This window comes from Poecilia formosa, unplaced genomic scaffold (genome assembly GCF_000485575.1).
Source record: "Poecilia formosa unplaced genomic scaffold, Poecilia_formosa-5.1.2 Scaffold74, whole genome shotgun sequence".
NCBI classification, from domain to species: domain Eukaryota; kingdom Metazoa; phylum Chordata; class Actinopteri; order Cyprinodontiformes; family Poeciliidae; genus Poecilia; species Poecilia formosa.
The window spans coordinates 669322-677850 of NW_006800013.1; the positions used below are offsets into that span (position 1 = coordinate 669322).

Genomic DNA, 8529 nt, shown 5'->3' on the forward strand with positions numbered 1-8529 from the left:
ACCTGAAGTGCCATGACCTGATTGGCTGTCTTCCTGAGACTGAGGCGCCTGATTGGCTGTGACATATTCTGCATTGTGATCCATTCCAGCTTACATTCTTATTGCTATTCCCCTGGCCAATTATGCATGGTTGCTAAAAAAAAAAAAAAAAAAAAAAAAAAAAAAGTTCAAATATGCTCAACCGGTCGCAAGTACGGGTTCTCAAAGAATCCAATGATTTTAGCACAGAAGCTGATGTTTTCTTCTTAAAAATATCCACAAAAACCTTTTTTAAAAAAAAAAAAAAAAAAAAAAAAAAGAAGTTCAAATATGCTCAACCGGTCGCAAGTACGGGTTCTCAAAGAATCCAATGATTTTAGCACAGAAGCTGATGTTTTCTTCTTAAAAATATCCACAAAAACCTTTTTTAAAATGACCATATTTTATGTTATACTAAAATGCTGCTATATACACTATGCTTTCACAGTTTAGGTTCCATGTTCTTTGGTTTTACTACTGTCCATCAACAGACATGTCACATGCGTCAAATCCTGACTTTCACACCCAAGCAGCCTTTTTTCAGTTTCCCCATGAACTTGAACAATACACCACATCCTTCCATTGTGCCCGGAGTGCCCACATCATCCCACACTTTGGACCGCCTCGGCCTCAACACTGGGGACATCTGTGTAGGTGCCCATCCTGTCCCCAGGCAGGGTGCCTGTGCGTGGTCACGCGTGTCAGAGCTGCCAATTCGGCGGCTAAGGGAAGCAGACGTTCACACATGCATGTATAGGCGGGAATCCATTAAGCTGCATGTAAAACAAACTAAACATGTGCCGTTTCCTTTTCCTATATCACAAAGCTTATCCAAAGGCTAAAGGCCTATGCTCAGAGTTCAAGAAAAAAGCTGGAAGCCTAGGTTACTTAAATTAGGTGAGAAGTCAAAAATAAAAACATTAAATTAAATAATACTGCACAGAGAATAATGCTGAGAAACTGGTCAGCAATTAGCAATATGTACAGTACAAATGGCAATGTGGATGCTAGACATTTATTTCTCTACTATTAATATTATCTATCAATTTCATTTAATAATTTTAGAGTTGTGAAGGACTGGTTCAGTCAGGATGAAGAGGTGAGATACACCCTGGACAGGCCGCCTGTCCATCACAGAGACCCTGGGGACCAACAACCATGCACACACACACACACACACACACTCATGGCTTTAGTAAGTCTAATTAAACCAGACAGAGTCTTTGGAATATGGGACGGAGCCCAGATTACTGATGAGAACCTACAAATGTTCTGCTTGCCCCAGGCAGAAAATCCACAGGAAGAATTTCAATTTAATTTGATTTCACCAGATAGCTCCTCAAAATATTTTAAAAGATTTTAATACTACTATTTAGGAAACTTTTCATCTTTAAAGGGTGCAGAGTTATAACTAAGGCTGTCTTCAGTGCATCACTTTGATAGTTGTGCATCTGTCGCCTTCTGTAAAACACACTCGGGGTGTCATGCAGAAATGCCTGGAGGTATTGCTGGATTCCACCTGAGATCAGGTTCATAAAAGATGTGATCAGGTCTGACAAAGTTACTGGACATCACAACCTAAAATCTGGTGACCAAACAAAATCAGTTGGGATTTGATCAATTTGATCGTCTTACACCACCAATCATTTTAAAAGGTGTTAAAAATGAGAAAAAACAAACAAACAAACAAACAAACATAAATGTTGAAATAATAACAAGATTGGTAAAATATAAAAAATAAAATAAACAATTGACAAAAATTATGTTTGTCAGTTAAGGTCTTTTCATGGTTTCTTGGTACCGCAATACTTTTTATTCCTGTTCTCTTGAAACAATATCTTTTTCCAGTGTTATTATACTTATCAACTTTGTTTCATTTTTTTTACTAAAAAAAGTAAATATAAGAGAATTGTTTTCTTTTTGTTCCTTAGAAATTGCCTCACAGCCTTTTGGTTGGACACTTACCTTACCCAATGTCTTCATTTTGACTAAATAATTTTTTTTTTCTTTTTCTTGGCCCACACTACATTCTCAATAACATTCCTCGAATTGTGTTAAGCCTAATTGGACTAACTTGCAAAAGGAAAAGAAAGGGAGTACTGTATTTAAAAAGCAATGCTGTAGGTATAACTACAATAACATTATGGGACTTAGACCTTATCATTACTCTTTCAGTTATCACATAACGCTGAAACATTGCAGCATGTATGCCACCAACAACTATATTGATAAGAGACCATGAACTGTTACTATCTTCGGTGTTAAATAGCTATCTGAAGTAAAACTAACAGACATAAAGAGGGTTGTGAAAAGGTTTTTGTCCACAACCAAGAAATCTTTCAACCTAGTGATTGTGATTAATTGCTGGCTAGACTAAGTGAGAATAAGTTGCTGTTTCTGGAGACTGAAGCCTGCCTACTGAATACTCATAGCTTCTCCTCTAATCCCCGTTTTAAAAGAAATCTTCAAGTTGAACCTTCGTTGTCCTCCTTATAAAAGCCTCTGCAGGTTTTTATTTAGTACCTATATTACCAAATGTCCATAAAATCCAAACTGCTACTTTATTGAATGTAGTAATGCTATTGTGCAGCAACCAACATAACATAAAAAAATAGTTGATTTAACATGCAGTGTTCCTGTTCTGCCATGATTACACCAGCGTAGCGTGCAGCTCAACTGTTTGGAGCTGTTCTACCTGCCTGTGCCTTTGTGCAGCACCAGCCACGTTAGGCGCCATGAATCCTGTCCTCTCTTGTTTATCAGTTGCATCAGTGGAAATCCAGTAGCTCACGTAGAACTCCAACGGAAAGTCAAGTGTTAAAGCCTGAGATACTGGCAGAGTACCAACAGGAACTGGTGGGACGATGAGCATGGGCAGAGACCAACCCTGAAAGGTAAATGAGCAACTTCAGGTCACGTAACAAATAAAAGAAGAGAGAGTGAGTGAAGCAAAATCTTCAGTGAGTCAGGGCCGGAGTATGCACTCACACCTCTCTTTTACTCCCCAATGCTGGATTTCAGCTTGTCATAGCGTTCCCCCTAACAATGGGGTAGATGGGATGTTATAGGAAAAACAAACTTTAAATTGCATCATGACAAGAAGATGAAAACGTTTATCCTCTCTTTCAGGTCATAGAAAAATAAAACCAAATGAAATTTGAAGGAAACGAAATGATTTCCACCTCAAATTTCCAGCAAAAGGTTTTGGAATACTCTGAAAACACAGTTCCATTCCATCCACTTATACGCTAACATCCAGATCACAACAAAGACACCGTGCACAAAGCTCCACATTATTTAAAACAGTCCCCGACTGGAGACACTGCCTCACTGACCACGTACAAATTTCCAAAACAGATATGGATATTATCTATTCCACATTAGGAATGGCCCAAAATTGTTATCATTGCCGGTTTAATGACTGCTTTGAAAACTGTCAAATGCTTCAAAGTTAAATTGCATTAACAAAACATTTAAAGCGTTTTTTCGCCCCCACCACCTCCCCTTCCATAATTGACACACAGCGTGGTACTCGGGTTTTCTCCCTGGTAATTCGAGAAGGAGGTCCTTTTCAGAGGAACAGGCTTAAAGTTAAGTGAGAGCAGCTGATGTTGCATCATACTTCAAACATTCTTCAAATTAACAATATGTCAAAGGCTATGGGTGCATGTGCACACGCAAACACGCACACACACACACACACACACACACACACACACCCACAGATGGATACACAGTCTGGATTTCTATCCCTATTAGGATGATATCTTTAACTGCCAAGCATTTTAGTTTCTCCATTTGTATCCAACACTAAGCTTTGACTATCAGTACTTATCAACAGTCCCAGTGTGAATAGAGATACAACCTGTCTGACATCACACAAAAAAAATACGTCTGTCGTTTTTAGGAAAGGCAGGATTAAGTGATCTTTATTCACTAACGGTCAGAACATTGAGAGAGAATATTTTTCAAGCGCTTCTGTTTCATGGAACTTTGGTCCAGTCCCTCTAACTGAGTCAGATTTTAGGCCACTTTGCTCTCACACACGCCTTCTCAACTCTGGTTAAAATGTTTTACGTGACACTGAAATCAGAGTTTTGTTATGGCCGTTCCAAAATGTTGGCCTAATTGTTCTTAAGACAAATTATAGCTAATATAAACTTCATCCTAGGAGTAATTGTCAATTTAGAAGAATCATTTGTGTCCTTCTTATGGATGTCATCTACTTTGTGAAGTGGATTCTCATGCAACAATCCACACGATGCTTTCACTTCTTTGTTTAACAGCTGGAATGGTGTTCCCAGGCTTTTTCTTTCAAATGTACCGGCGGTCAGTTTTTGCAAGATCCTTCAGTTTTACTTCCATGAAACCAGAGACTGTGGCTAACAAATGCAATATTGTTCCTGGGGACGTTTTCAAACAGTAATTTGACTTTTTATGTCGCTTTTGGAGTAATGGCTTCTTTCTCTCTGACTGCCCTTTTAGCCTACGTCAACATGCATAAAAAACACTATCAAGTTCAGCAAGCATCTTGACAATGTCTTTTCCTTTAGTTCTGATATTAATACACACATTTTGCACCAAAACACATTCTTGTTTACCACACAGACCCCTCATGAAGGTCCACAAATCTCAATCCTTGCTTCCTTGATTCCTTCCTCAGTGAATTTCAGTTATAGGCTCAAAATACATCCACAGATGTGGCTTTTGTTAAAGACCAATCCATACTCTGTAAGAACAGAGAAATTTGTTTTTCTGCAAGAAGCAGAACTGCATGATACGATCCAAAATCAGATCTCGTTTGAGGCTGAGGGGGGAGGAGGCTGTTCTCATTATGCCATAACCATTTTTATTGAAATACGACCTTGATCAAAATAAAAATTTATGAAACTAAGGTGAGGTTAACAGGTTCATGAGAATTTGCAACATATCTACGTGAAGAGATGAATCATAAGGTAAATCATAATATTGAAACGGCTGGAACAGTTTGACAAGTTCACAAAATGACAACTTCACTGTCATCTAACATGGCCTTTAAAACTAAGAAAAGATAAAACTTAGGCCTGTGTTGTATAGCAATATTATCATAATCAACATCTAAACCTACATCTTGTCTTAAATCATAAAATCAATATAATGTTGCTGAGTCCTAATTTTAATAGACAACTTAAATTTAAAAATTAAAAAGCTATTTCAGATGTTAAAATTTACCTCAGTCTTTCTTTGCTGTTTGTGTTTAAACTGAAACAGAGTAAGCTTACTGTGGCTTATTATCAGTAAGTATACTGTGGCTTATTATCAGTAATATTTATATCTGTTCATCTCTCCTCAGATGAGCTTCTTAAATTTCTAAGACCTGCATCCTCAAAACCTCAGACTCCACAAATATAACAACAGGTTCTAGTGTAAATGTTGCATGTGTTTTAATTATTCTACATTTTATAGTAATTTTTTTATGTTAATGTCTTAATATTTTCAAAGTTTGGTATCTAGGTGTGAAATAAAATGCAGTTGGATTGATACTGAATGGTCCTGCTTGTTTATTAAATTAATCCATGTTTAGTATTTTGTTGAATCTACCATGAAGCAGTATTTCCACATTTGTGCTGTAGAATAATGCTATGTCATGAGGTTTCTTTAATATACTTAGTTGTGAGCACACATAATTTTGCCCAAATGTCTAGGACCGGATTTGGCAAGAATGATGTGACATTATCATGTTCTTGCTTTGGAAATTTCTGTAGCTTGGTCTTAGCACATCTTCAGAGCAAAACGTTTTTCCTATGTGGTGTCCGACGACTATTGCATGAATGTTCAGAAATAAAAAAATGTTGGAGTTTGATGGCATCCCAAAAGTTCCTGTTTTTGCCACCTCGAGTTTATGTTAACCTTAATTGTTTAAATGTTTGTGAATGAGCCTAAAGTCATAATCTGGGCTTTTCCAGATTATTTAAAAGCAGAGTCTTCTTTGTGTATGCAAATTTATGACTTTGTTCCAGTGGTTCGCTGCATTAGGACTAGGTTATGTGGCAATGTTGGAAAAAGATCCAACAGATGCACAAAAACAAACACACGCACACACACACGCACACGCACACACAGATGTCAGATAAGGGAGAAACCCTGATCCTTTAACCCTGCTAAAACAATGCAACTCTAAAATCTCCACACTATCAAATGAATTTTCAGAATGACTTATGGGCCTTGCAGATTTTTACCTACCAACTTATTATCATAAGGTCATGTTCTGGAGCAGCGGGAGTTTGGGATTCTCACCAGTGACGAACATTGCAGATGTTTCTGAAACAGTCCGAGGCCAGCTGTTGGAATGTTTTCCCACCGCATGAAGAGGCAAGGCCAGCAGCACCACTGGCTGCCCCCAATGGCTCATGTGACCCAGCTCATGTGACCAAAGGGAACCCGAGCTGGCGGTTTGGCAGCTGATCGTCGTCTACAACGGTCATCTCAACCGGGCCGTCCCAGCCAAGCCCTGGCCACTGATCTGTAGCTAGACAGAGAAAAGGAGGCAAGTGTCAGCCACATCAAACACCCGGAGTCTCCCACTTGGGCTGGGATGAGCAGCCTGAAAACACACAGTGCTGTAGACAAACCGAGGTCACTGTCACAGACACAAACATCTATATACTTCTATCATGCACACCTCAACAGCTTTTCCAATCTTAGAGTTCACCTGCTGCAGACTGAAGAGAAGCTGATGAGGTAATCATCAAAAAGAACAAGGTCAACTGCAGCCAAGCAATTAGTGCTGACATACATGTCTAAATATCTCTAAAATTGGCTGCCAGATAAGATTGAGCCCCTCTGCTCTACATGGCACTGACAAGCATTAAACACATGGGTGTAAAGTGTCTGGGCATGTTTACAATAAAAAGATTTACTAACTGATATAAACATGTTTTACACAAAACCAGTAAGAGGAAAAGATTGCATCATCTCATAACAATTCCTCAGAAATTCTGAAAAATTAAAAAAAGGAGAAATCCCCAAAATACCAGAAAGCATGCATTTATCTCAGCTAAAACTTGATCAACACGATGATTAATCTGAGAAATTTACTTCTTTAACTATCTTAAAAGAGAGATTTTGATTAATAACTCTGAGGCGAGTTGTTTTCAATCAGGGATCATGCAAATGTTAGCAAATACAATTTTACAATAATATATTTCGATTGATATGACTGATATTTCCAATCATTCTTGGAAGTAGTGTGTTGCTTTTTGTAGAAATAAGGAAAGAAAACACTTTGACCTGACTCCCTCTAGTGGTGAGACTTCCAATGCAGCTCCCTGCTGGAGACAACGCAGCAGGAAAGGTCAGAATGCACAACAGAGCGTAAAGTTCTGTCAGTTTTCTACAACTCCACTTCTTAAGCCTTTTTTTTTTAAAATATATCTTTCCAGAAAATGTCTGATTGTCTGATAACAAGCATTTTAAAACAGTGGCACAACAGAACTTTAAGTTTCCTCTAAAAACCTAGCAAATACAAAACATGCATGGCGTCGTGTGTTTCATTTTAACTCAAAAATGCAAAATTTCAAGTTAGAAGTTGGAAAAAAATAAGAACTTGAAACTCTGATAGAAACTTGGAGATTTCTCTCCGTCCCCAACGTTAAAATCCAATATGGCTGCCATGCATTACAAACGTTTGTGCAAGCAAACCAATAATCAAATAATGGCCAATGATGACATAATGCTTTCCCATATTTTAACATTCTAATCAACGTAAGTGGGGAAGAATTAAATGTAGGAAAAAATATTATTTAATTAATTACTACAAAATTATTTTAGTAATTGGATCACTTAGTGATGTATTCAAAGAGAGAACAACACTCATGGGACCTACTTGTGTTGAACAAATATAATGAAGGTGGTCATGTTACTGGCTTAACACTTTCTTATATTAGTTATAAGAGTTATTGTATTGATGGTTTTAAATATGTTATGGGGGGTTTACGTTATTGGTTGTTAATTCTCTAAATGCTGGTCCTTTAGAGAACCAACATGGTTCTCTAAAGTGTCTTCAACTGAAACACATGAAGGTGTTGTTTGCAATAATCTGCAATATATAGATATCTTATTTAATCACACATACACTATAAATAACGCATGTGTCTAGCTGTAGATAATTCGTAATCGTGTCCTGAGACAAACTTTTGACCTTGACAGTTCAACAGTTCATTTCTTCTAACAGTTGCATTAGCATGCATAACCCCCTGAACAACAACATCAACAACAACAACAGGAGCTGTTAGCATCTTGCGTGTAACTCCATTTCCCCTGTAGCGTCAGTGCCCCGGACCCTCCCCTCTGTTGTGTGTTGCTCTGTCGTGACAGACATGACAGTTATTAATCGCTTTCTCTTCCGCCTGCTCCTAACTGGACCCGAACACGCAAAAAAAAAAGGGCCTGCCAGTCTGCAGCCGGGAGGGCGCTCCGCTGCTAAAATTAGCAGCCCTCTCAATCAACAGGCTGATTTAGCGGGAGCAAACG

The 8529-nt window shown here is 38.2% G+C and overlaps 1 long non-coding RNA gene across 2 annotated transcripts; it reads right to left on the minus strand.

The window, feature by feature from the left end:
* Nucleotides 1-2556: 2556 nt before the first annotated feature.
* Nucleotides 2557-6516, minus strand: LOC107836687 (uncharacterized). 2 transcript variants are annotated; one of them, XR_001662626.1, is made up of 2 exons: nucleotides 6295-6516; nucleotides 2557-2905 (listed from the first exon to the last, which is right to left on the minus strand). It is a non-coding gene; the product is annotated as an uncharacterized LOC107836687 (long non-coding RNA). The 2 variants fall into 2 exon arrangements; XR_001662625.1 differs by having other exon boundaries at nucleotides 6241-6516.
* Nucleotides 6517-8529: the final 2013 nt, after the last annotated feature.